The 12,691-nt window shown below is 40.3% G+C and overlaps 1 long non-coding RNA gene across 2 annotated transcripts in view; it reads left to right on the forward strand.

The window, feature by feature from the left end:
- The window catches only part of LOC123365266, a 57,233-nt gene that overhangs the window by 13,322 nt on the left and 31,220 nt on the right, over positions 1 to 12,691 (forward strand). The gene's annotated exons all lie outside the window — the stretch shown is intronic.

The raw sequence follows: 12,691 nt of genomic DNA on the forward strand, positions 1-12,691 counted from the left end.
GCAGATTTAGGGGTGACCTTGGTATTTTTGAGCTCATTTCTAATGGAAATTAAAGTGCAAGTTGTAGGAATTACACAACTCTTCGATATCAGCCATCCACTAATGAGCCAATAAGTGGTATCTACAGTAATCTCAGTGGACAATGCAGGTTCACCTTGATTGGAATAATGTGATTCCATGTCAGCTAGCAGAGGTAAGGAGAGGATGCTATGTATATAAAATTAAGACTATAAAATGGCCCAGGGTGACAAGAATCTCTCTTACACACACCTCTTCCACACACACAGAGGTGATATGCATGTGATAAAGCTGTGGAGGGATGTGGTAAATTATAAAGACATGACTACCTGCCCTGCTCTCTGCTCACTAATCCATCTCACTAATATTCTAATCCCCTAAGCAATTTCAAATAGCCCTCATTAATTTTTTTTAAGCAACCTGTTAGGAAAATGTTTTCTCCTTACCTTCTCAAATGTGGAATTTCTTCTCAAAATTACACCTGCCTGAGGTCCAGAATAGGCAAGATTTATGCCTGGACCAGTAACAGCTTCACTATAGATACAAGTCTTGATTCTCAGGGTATGTTTACACTGGAGCTATAGGGTATATGTTCCAGCTCAAGTAGGCATACCCATGCCAACTCTGATCAAGCTAGCATGCTAAAAATAGAAATGCATGAGTGCAGGCTGGGCTAACTGCCCTGAGTACATGCCTGCATAATTGTACTCAAAGCAGCTAGTCCTCCCTGTTGCTTGCACGGCTGCAGGTATGCTTTAATTTTTAGTGTGAGCACTTGATCAGAGCTAGCATGGGTATGTCTATTCAAGCTGGAAATTGCATCCTCCAGACCCAGTACATACCTTCAGTCATTCTGTTGCTTTGCTTGGGACAGACTTTAAAACCATCTTTGTGCTCCCCATATTCTGGGGCTATGCAGGGAACAACCTGGTCCCTGGTGTATGTTAGAGAAATTTCAGGGCTGCTCTATCATATACTTTGCTTCTTAAGGCCCCCTGTGAGTCCTGAAAAGCAGTGAATACGCATCATGCATCCTGGTTATACCAAATCCCAATCTTCACTTTATGTTAGGGTCTAGGAGCAGTATATTCCTCTAATACTAGCACTACGCCAGTTGGGGAGGCACACGGGACATACTTAAGGGGCTGTTTTTCCCAACTGCAGCCAGAGTATCATAAAGAGCCTTCAGTGTCACTGAGAATCATTCCTTGAATGTCATAACTTTAAAGTTATCTCAGCCATACAGCGCTCAAAATTGGAGTGTTAGACTTTTCCCCTTGCCCACATTATATCATTCAGCTCTGGAATGTTCCAATATATAACATCTTTGTGTATTGAAAAGGTATTTTAGATGTAGGCAACATTTGGATAATCCATCCCCTGACAGCTAGTGATGAGCTGGGGAGGGGAAGAGGCTTCAGGACTGGACTGTATTTACATGAACACACCTCTCTGCTTACATATGAGCAGACAGAGCTGTATTGCCAAAGTGATCCATTTTTGGTTGGTGTTTTGCTCATAGTCAGATGTGTTTGAATCATGGTTGTCGTGTTTTTCCAAATTAATGCTATGTTCCTTTCCCCTTTTAATAAAAAGTTTTCTTTGCTATACACAGACTCAGTGTTCTGAGTGGGGAAGTATTGCCTCTGAGGGTACGTCCATACTACCCGCCGGCTCGGCGGGTAGCGATTGATCTATCGGGGATCGATATATTGCATCTCATTGAGATGGGATAAATCGATCCCCGAACGTGCTCCCGTCGACTCCGAAACTCCACCTGGCCAAGAGGCGGAAGCGAAGTCAATGGGGGAGCTGCAGCTGTCAATCCCGCACTGTGAGGACGGGAGGTAAGTCGAAATAAGATATGTCGAGTTCAGCTACACTATTCCCGTAGCTGAAGTTGCGTATCTTACACTGACACGCCCCACAGTGTAGACCAGGCCTGAGAGGTGCCCAGGGGTGGTTTTTAATTTTCCCAGATTACTGGGTGGGGGCTCACGCCAGTTCTGTATTATATTGTTAAGAGGGACCCCTGGATATTGAACTTGGCCCTTGTTGCTGCCAACTCCACCGGGCAGAAGGATTACATAGGTCATGTTTACAGGTTTTTGTATTACCCTTTAAACCCTGTGCAATTGGACTTGTGGGGACAATTCATCCCTGAGCCCAGGATAATGACCAATGGGAGTAGGATGGCTTATGCTTCCCCTATCCAAGGGATGCTGGGGACCAGTTTGTTCTCAAGTGCAGGCTAGAACAGCGATCTTACTTTCTCTCAGCAGTGCTCACTGCTTGCCCATTTCTCTGGTTAATATCACTTGGGATGCAGTGGCTAGGCTGTTGCAAAGAAGGAGTCATTTCAATCACACTTTCTGAAATAGCATTGAAAATATCTTAGCTCTCAATCTGTTCTCAGTGCTGCATCTTGGGGATTCTGTAGCTGAAAAACCACTGTCAGCAATGGTTCACTGTCCTAATGTAGATAAGGCAAAAGAGTGATTTTGGCCCATAGTTTCAAATCTTCATAAGGTAGTGAATAAAACATAGTGTAGAAAAAACAAGCTTTTGTTGTCTACATCTAAAATTTACAAAATCCACATAGAATAGTCTATGTAACTTTTGTGTCAGAAAAAAAATCACACTAAGGCATCCAGAAAAGTCAAGAGTTGAAGTATGTAGACTAGCTGTGATATCTTTGAGGTGTATTACCTAGAGAACTACTGTAAAAAGTTTGGTGTCCATAGGAAGAGGTTTACTTTTCTTATATCCCAAGCTGTTGGTTTTATTTTTGATAAGTTTTATATATTAGTGAAAATGATGAGGGGTGCAATGTTGTAGCTGTTGTATCTATTTGTTGGTCCTGTTTCTCAGAATGATAGTACATTTCTGACTTCTGTAACTTTGCACAAATGTTGCCATACGCAGTATTGTAGTTTAGGCTATTGACTACACTATTACTTGGCTGACATAAGGTACTTTACAGCACTGGCCACAGAAGTGTTCCACAGTCCTACAGCAGAATTGAGTATGGTTGTGTGGCTTTCAACTTTAATTATACTTAATAGTTATTACAGGTACAGTAAAAATGTTTAGAACTTTCCATACTTAAAAGTGGTTCTTTTCTGAAAAGTGACTATTTTAAAATGATAGCATCATACTCAGCAAATAAGTTCCCAGTGTTTATTGAATCGTATCTAATTAGTTTACTGACAAGAATAATTTTTTCCACCGTCTACTATAATTAGCAGTGCAGAACCAACATAGCTTTCAAAGAATGAGCTGGATTCTCTCTGGCTTGGAAATCATCCACCGAATGTTAAGTTTCAAAAGGGGCTAGTAAAATATGGATTTTTCTCAAACAACCAATCCAAGGCTTGCCTACCACGTCCTCATTGTCCATATTCTCCACAGCCATGTGCTTTGTTCCTGTCCCCTACACCTGGTTCCCTCCCCAAAGTGCTCTTGCTCCAGCTCCTCTGCGCCCAAAACAAAAATTGTAGGTAGACTGTCTGCTTACTATTCTGCTATTCACGGGTAAATATCCCCATAAAATACAAACACATTATATTATCACAGAGAGAGCTTGTAGCAAGCAGCAGCATGAGTTATCAAATCTTTACTGCCACAAGAGTACAAAAATTTGGACTAGAAATGTCAACGATGGAGTGTTCACTGAGGCCAATGATGTCAGCAAATTTCCTCAAACTGCCCAGGCAAGTATAAAGTGGCTACATAGAAACCCGAACATTTTTTTCTTTATTGATGTGTGCACACTGTAATCCTTCCAGTTTGTACATCTACACATCCACATTAAGAAAATGTACAGTTTTTATAAATACATTCTCAGTGTGGGTCTGCCAAAGACTTAGTGGGTGCCATGCACTACCCTGAGTAAAACTTGACAGATTGAGACCATTTTGATACATCAGTAGTTTGGTCTCTAGCTCTGAGCACAAAAAAACTCACCTAGAAACTCTTTGAAAAAGGGCTATTTGTGTGGGGTTATATCTACACAAAACCTAACTCAAATGACCTCAAATTTAGGTCACTAACTCTATACTGCACCCTCTTGAGGAACACCAAATTTGAAAGGAATCTAACTTAGCATATCTATTTTAGGGGATTTAAAAATGTCAATCTCTAAAACGAAGTCTCATAGACTTAAAGGTAGGAAGGGACCATTGTTATCATCTAGTCTAACCTCCTGCACATTGCAGGCCACAGAATTTCACCAACCCACTCCTGTAATAAACTCCTAACCTCTGTCTGAGTTACTGAAGTCCTCAAATCATGGTTTAAAGACTTTAGGTTATAGACAATTCACCATTTACACTAGTTTAAACCTGCAAGTGACCCGTGTCCCATACTGCAGAGGAAGTCCTGCAATAACCTTAAATATAGTTGCCACTATAATTTATCTTTCTTGGCATGCATCTCACTGTGCCAGCCTGGCCCCTTCTATCCCAGGAGGCTTTTTCCATGGGAGACGGCTGACTTTGTTTTCACTGCCTCAGTCCTCTGGAACGTCTCTCGATCGGGCCAGTTTGATGTTTGCTGGAGGCTCCCTAGGAGACTAGTCAGTAGAGGCTGAAAGCAACTTCTTCTTGCTCCTTCTTCCCAGTAGTTAGCACAGCCACCCTGTCAACAGCACTGCACGCTGATGAAGTGGAGGTTGCAGACACCTTGCTGTCATACTTTTTGCTTTTGAGAGCCCTCTACCAAAGTCTGCACAATTCTAGGAGGAAAGAGAAGGAGGATGAAGCTTTGGTTTATTATAGTTTCTTTTATGCTCCTATTGGTTACACTTCCTGCTACAACCCCCCTGACTGTGTAAGTTATCCCAGTTTACACTCTCTTTCAGTGGCTTACGTTACATTGCATCAATTTGCAGTGACTTAACAATGTGTAATTTACACCCACCATCTATGTCAATACTGAATTGGGTCAGCAATAGCAGGTTAAAATCATATGGTCCAAGGAACACTGGGCAGAGCTAAGGAGGAGGGACCAGAAAGGAGCCCTCAGAAGCTCTTCAGTCCTGCAGCTCATCTCCAGCATGGTTTCAAGCAGCATCAGGATTATTGCAAGCTAATGGTGATGCTCCATGCCTTAGCTTTCCCCCTTGCTTTTAGCTGCATCCTTTGTGCTGGTGGCTGGAAGCAGGGGTGATGCAGGAAGCTTTAGTGCAGCCCTATGCCACTACAGGATTCTGCATATGCTACTGGAATCTTCAGGAGCTAGGATCCAATTAGTCTGCTTTGCTTCAGTGCCTTGGAAGGTGTTCTCATATAGGGAATTTGGCTTCATTCTAGGCTAACAAGCAGAGAAAGCATCTGGCAGTGACACTTTCCTCAGATGTGGGGCATGTTAGAAAGAAGGGGTATAGGAAAGGTCATTGCTTGATCTGGAGCAGTCCCCCACCCCCCGGTAGTATTGCAGATCCACTTTGACTACACTCCTACTCACAACAAGGTTCCAAATAATTGAGGAGACATGTATCATTCTATAGTTAATAAAAATATTGTAGTGCACAAGTGTATGCTAGGTACCTCACTACAGCAAGAAGACCCAGCCATGAGAAGCTTGTAAAATGCAGAGAAGACACGATCCTATCCAGAAGGAGCTTATAAACTTATTTAAGACATGACATTACTGGGGGATACCAAGACTGTGTCTGAGAGAGACAGGATGGGGATATTATCAATAAAATTACAATGTAATTTAGAAAGGCTAATGGACAACATGATGGAATAACCAGTGTTTTGTTTAATAACTCAAAGTGAGATATGAATGAGGAGAGGGCCCTCATGTAGCAGTTCAGCAAGGGTATTCCGTGCAGAGGGAGCAGCCTGGCAGAAAGGACAGAGATGATTGTGGGAGAAGAGGACAAACAGGGGGTCAAGGTTGACATCCCTGGTGGAACTCAGGAGGCAGGGAACTATGCAATAAAATATTAGGCTATTAGTTAAGGAGGGACAGGGTGACATAGAGCCTAGCAGGTAAGGACAAAGATCTTGAACTTGCTGTAGTGGAAGACGGCAGGAGTCAGTGGAGAGGGGTGTGACCAGAGCAATGATCATTTTGAGGTTGCAATTTGTATGATGTGGAGGGGGTGATATAAATGTTGGAGAGGACAGAGAGGAGGAGTTACAGTAACCATGGCAGGAAATAAAGACCTATTGAACAGAGAGAGCTTTAAAATATACAGCTGTGGGAGCAAAATAATGTTTTATTGTGTTTGATTAAAGAAATATTTCACATATTATGAGAAACATGACATACTATGTCACATTTTCATTTCATTTGTAAGGGATTGTCAAAGCCTAACATATTCCATGTTGTGGAGCTGAGTAATATCTATTTCTAAATATTACATTTATTCTTTTTAATTAAATTCTTTAGGAAGAAAAAAGGAAACAGAAAAGAGTAATAAAACACTTATTAAAATACATAATATGGTAAAGTTCCCTAGTCTATTAGATCTTTAAATCACAATTTGAAATTCCCTATCAAATAGTTCATAACCTCAAATACAAAATATACATCATGTTTTTTTAAAAATAATAGTTTTCTCAAACATGATAAGCTTCTTCATATTATGTAAAATAAAGGAAATAAAATATTGATCTCAGAAATGTTAAATAGTTCGATGGACTGCAAGGTATTAAATCTACAGCTCATTAGTTTTGAACATATGTCTGTAAACCTGAGAATTTTTTCCATATTTATTGTTTGTAAAGTTTGAAATTCAAAGAGACAATAATAACTTATTTCCAACATTGCAATATTTGATATCTGGCCACTGATATTGCCAAATCCACAATTTATATTTCAAATCTAGGAAACAGTAAATCATTTAAAAATACATGTTATTCAAAGTGACAACTGCAACAATACTCTTCAGCCATTTATAAATTAATGAATTTTGGCAATACATTTAGAGAGGCAGCAAGTGTACGATCTGAATGAAAGCCAGGCATTCCTAAATTCTTATCTCCGTTTCACCACTGACTTGAGCTTGCAGTAGCAGCCAGGGAATGGCTCCAATTATTATCAGCATCCTACATGAACAGGATCTGTTCCCCTTCAGCTCCTCCTGCCCCCATTGGAGAATTCCCAGTGTGCAGCCTGATCTTTGAAGCTGCTGGCAGCCGCTGCTGCTTCCAGAATTTGAGTCCTAGTGATCAAGGGGGCTGGTTCAGTACTCACTGAAGTCAATGGAAAGAGTTCCTATTGACAGATGCTGGATCAAGACCTAATTTCTGAGTTATATGCCGATGGGTATATCTACACTGGAATAAAAGCCCTGAGGTACAGCTGCAGCTGGCCTAGGCTGTGGGGCAAAAAATTGCTGTGTAGACATTTGGACTTGGGCTGGAACTTGAGCCAAAAGGGGAGAAAAATATTTCAGTGACCAACAAGCAAGATAAGAATTGTATTATAAGAGTGCATGTAAGACTTAAAATGTCAGTTGGACACACAAATGACTGTAGTGTGCAAGTTAACCGAGGAGATAACATGGTTTCCACATGGCAGCCATGTAAAGAGGAAAGATGAGACAAGAAGGAGAAGGAAGCAGAGAAGGAGCAAAACTGCAATGATCATTCTTGTTTTGGAATGGGCTAGTAGCTGGTTATTAAAATAATGGATTTGACTTGATAAATTACTTTAGTTTCAAATGAATTTTGCAGGTGTGGACATAGACCACTTGTCATCAGAACCCTTTGACTTTGATTTATAACCTGGTCATCCATCCATCTCCATACATCACCCTCTGTATACTGTACACTTCTGAGATCTCGCCTCCTCAAAATTGGAGAAGTCATTGGAACCATAAAAAGAAAAGAAAAGAGTTCTTTGAAGTTCAGATGGTTTTGTTATCTTGTGTGAGTCAGCTTGCGTGGGAGTTCTAGTGCTTTGTAGCACCATTTGTTAACTCTGTGCTGCTGGGGAAATGTAGCTTTTAAAATAAGTGCCTATGAAATGAACGTCTCATCTAACTAAATCAATTTATGTTTAAGTCTTTGCAACAAATCTATTCATACAATCGCTTTGGTACTGGGTTAAATTCCTCAATGTTAAACGGATTGCTTGTCAGTTTTTTCACATTATTAAAGCTGTACACAGTGTTGCCGGGCTCAGGTCTATTAATTGGTGGAATTTAAAGGTGAATACAGATGGTAAGCCTATTAATAAATGATGGGTAGAGAAGTACACATTGATTCTTAGAAAAAAATTACATGTGCAGTATACTGTGTAATTTTAGATAAAACTAATAGATAAGATATTCAGCCTCACAGAATTTTAATATATACTTGAAAATTAGACATCATATTTATGTTACAGAAAAAGAAAACTGTGGTAGGATGAAATTGCTCTGTTCTTGAGAAAAAATATAAATATTTTCATTAAAATAGCAAGTTAAAAAATAGAGAGAGTGAGCATCGTTTGGCTAGGGATAAATGAAAAAATAATTTGAAACAAAAAGAACGTCTTTCTCTTCAGTGGAAGGTAATACGACGAGTCACTTTTGAAATATCCAATTGTGTAATTTCATAACTCTGCACAGATGTTACATGTGCTCTGTGAGGGTATGCAGTCTACGGCAGGAGCCAGTAGAATATTATGAAAATGTCACAAGTGAGTTAAGACCACTGGCCAATAATACCAGACTTCTGTGTAGGATGGACATATTGCAGTGTAGAAACAATCATAAATGACACAACCATAGTCTTGGAATTTTGTTCTAGGTTTCAGATGTGATGTGCGGGTAAAGCGAGTTATGTATTAGCTTACTGGTGGCATGCCATTCCATAAAAACAATAATATATTGCATCCGACTAAGTGGGTATTCACCCACGAAAGCTCATGCTCCAAAACGTCTGTTAGTCTATAAGGTGCCACAAGACTCTTTGCTGCTTTTACAGATCCAGACTAACACGGCTACCCCTCTGATACTTAATAATATATTGGGATAGTTATGGAGGGGTTTCGCATGTAGGGCTGGGGAGGTAATAATTCTTCTTCATAGAGATTTGGTAAAGAGAGGCTGAGGCCACACTTTGATTTCTAGAGCTGCACACTATCAAAAATTATGTTCCACCCACTTCTCAAGTGAATGGGAATTCTGAAAGTGGAGCTTATGCAGGATTGTCCTTAGAGAGGAGCTAAGCAGAAGGCTCACTCATCTGATCCTGAATTTCTTATTCCAGCAAAACTCACATTAATTTCAGTTAGCATGAACTTGCTTCCCCCTCATCCTCAGATCCTGAACTTCTCTCCTCCAGCATAGAGACTGTGGATTTTAAGAAAGCTCTAGGGCAACATTAGCCCCATAGATCTCCTGTTCAGGGTGAGACAAGCTTGGAGATGTGGTACTGGACCTGTTCTCCTTAAAAATACTAAGTTTTCCCATGAGAGAAAGGGAGACCTCTGAGAGAGGGACTACCCCTTTCATTGCCATTAAGGCCGACTCCACTCCTTGGCTTGCAGCTCCATTTTGGCATGTAAGCACTTTAAGTTTCCTCCTCTTGCCATCCTCTTGCCATGGAGTTAGGGAGGACGTTGATATCATCTCCAAGTGAAGTACCTGGTGTGGTGGAGTGTGTGATTCTATACCCTGGGCAGCAGGAGGGGTTTAGTGGCCATGGTGGCATTATGCAGCTGCACCTGAGTGGGGATCTTGCCACAGGTTATGTATGGAACCTCCCTGCTGCAGAGCCCTTCTAGGCTGCACACCTGCAGGAGGACTCCATACTATAGATACATCACAGACAGGATCTGACTCAGTGAGCTGCTGTTTTCTCCAAACACTGTTAGGAATTTTAAATGTGATCTCTACAACCATGGTAAAATAACCTTATTTTAGCTGTAGCTTTATAAAAGAAAGCCTTTCCATATGGAAAAGTCATACAGAATCTAACTTTAGAGATGAAACCAATAAGCTTCAATAGTAATTAAATAGATTTTTATAGAAATGACTCTAAAAACTACAGAGTATAATAGGGAATGGAATCCTTCCTGTAGAATTTTTAAACTATAGGGTTCAATAGATAATTAAATCACTGCTGAACAGTTCTAAAGGTTTGTTTGAAAATTGTATAGAAAAATGATCAATCTCTGTTCAATTCTACAGGATGTTCCCATAAGGACTACAGTATTTGTAATCCTTATATGGAAAAACTGCAGATGGACAGAAGTACTACCTTGTCCTGAATTATAAATAGTTAATTTTAGTATGTTTAACATAATATTCCTTCTTGAACATATTTTCAGGCATTCTGTTTATCCTGGAAAATTGTATCTGGTTCTTTAATTCTTCTGGAACTGCTGTGATCTGAACCAATTTTAGCAGTTTTTGTCTTAACCAAATGGTCAAAGATGTTTTTAGCTGAATATAGAATGAAGTTACAGCTTAGTAAACAATTAGCTAATGACTATATTTATTCTATTTGGCCCACAGACAGTGTTAGGCTATGTTATGTGTTACATTAATTCATTTCTTTGAGAAAGTTGTGAAAATTGTCATTTTAATTACCTACCTTTCTACTCACTGGGGTCTAATGGCTCCATGTTCTGATTTGGCTCCCTAGATATATAGTGCCTGCTATTGCTGATAAGAATTTAGATCAAGTTATTGTATACAGCTGCATAACATTTTATATCATCATTTTTTTTTGCAAGCATCAACATTTTAGGCATGTCAAAAAACAAGTAAAGAGGCATCTCCTGTCCCAAAGATTGCATAGTCTACATTAAATATGACACAAGTGAGGGTCATAATAAAGATTCTGGGGGAGTGGAAGGAAGAGGAGAGGAAGGGCAAGGGTGATGGTAATAAGGTAACATGGCTACAGTGAGGCATGTACACAACTTGATTTGGTTACCTACCTTCCCCATTATGTATAGGCAAAATGATGGAAATGAGTATTTAGTAGAGATTTGAATATGGTAGGGACGATGACGTAATGAACAGGTTTGCGTAAGGATGTGCCATATATCATGCTGAAGTTATTAAAAAGTAAACAAAAAAATCGCAAGCATCATCAAGTTTTACAGGCACTTGAATGTCATTGTATATACTTCCCTATATGTTATAAATATGGGGGGACATCCAACTCCAGTGAGGTCAATGGCAAAACTCCCATTGACTTGAATGGAGCCAGGAATTCCCCCATATTCTCCATTATTTTAAAAAAGTCTCCTGGAGATTCTTAGGAGAATATTATGTAGATTATAGGGAAGGGGAAGAGTGTTCTTATTAAAGCATCTAAATGTTTTCCAATTTACAGCAAACTTAGACTGCTCAAACCCACGTAATCTTTTACAGGGCCCTGGAATAATCCTTCAGGAATACCTTCAGTAGGTCAGGGTTTTAGTTTGTGCCATCAGGGCTGGCTTTAGGAAGTGCCGGGCCCAATTCGAACAGTTTCAACGGGGCCCTGGCAGGGATGACTAAAAAAAAAAACGTAAAAAAAAACATGGGGCTTGTACTCACCGGGCGGTGCTCTGGGTCTTCGGTGGCACTTCGACAGCAGGTCCTTCACTCACTCCAGGTCTTCGGTGGCACTGAAGGACCTGCCGCCGAAGTGCCGCCGAAGACCCAGCGCAAGCGAAGGACCCACCGCCGAAGTGCTGCTGAAGACCCAGAGCGCTGCCAGGTGAGTAAAAATTAAAAAGGCGCCTCTAGCCAGGGAAGGGATTCTCACTGGGCGCGGGGCCCGATTCGGGGGAATTGGTGGAATAGGCCTAAAGCCGGCCCTGTGTGCCATTGCATGATTAACCCTTTGTGTTCACTGTACTTCATTGCTGCACTTCAATGAGGCTTTTGTCACTATCTTTAATCTCCCAAATATACCCGTATTTTTGTTTTCTGCCTGTGTATCAGTAGGAAAGTTCACCCTTCCAGTTTATACCTGACCTCCACACACAACCTGCCGTGGTTTAACTAAACTTGTTTTAACTCATACCTTTAATTAAATCAATGGACTTTTGTGTGTGGACACTCTTATATCAGATTAAACCTGGTATATATCAATATATTCCTGGTGCAAACTAAACCAACAAACTAGGTTTAAGCTGATATGAGATTGGCCACACACGGCACTACATTGATTTAACTAAATCAGTTTTAAAATCAATTTAAATTAAATTGGTGCAACTTCTGTGCGTATACAAAGCCTTAGAATTTTTTTCTTTTACATATATAGAAATAATAATGGCATTCTTCAGTGTTGTGCAAACAATAGGCCTGATCCTTAGAGGTGTTGAGCACCCACAACTCTCACTGAGTTTAATAAAAGCCTCCAAAGCAATAGCCAGACAGGACATCAGGGAGGCGTGTATGTAGTGGGGAGGATCTGATGGTATGTGGTGCATGGGTAGGATGGGACAGTTAATTGAATAGCCACCTCAGATGATTGAAAGGCACTTTTATAAGTGTCCTTCATTAGGAAGTGAATATACAGCTGAGGAAGGTTAAAGACCCTTCTATGAAATTCTGAACTAGAGCTGCCACTGCTGACAACTATTTTAAATGTTTATCTCGTAAGCATTGCTGCAGATGTGAGTTTGCTAAAAGTAATCCGGTGGTGACACACGCTTGATGGTTAGCGCTATCCTAGGTCTTAGTTATACAGAATGATGTTACCCCTTAGAATCCTCTGGATCAGTA

This window comes from Mauremys mutica, chromosome 2, assembly GCF_020497125.1.
Source record: "Mauremys mutica isolate MM-2020 ecotype Southern chromosome 2, ASM2049712v1, whole genome shotgun sequence".
In the NCBI taxonomy this organism is placed as follows: Eukaryota; Metazoa; Chordata; order Testudines; family Geoemydidae; genus Mauremys; species Mauremys mutica.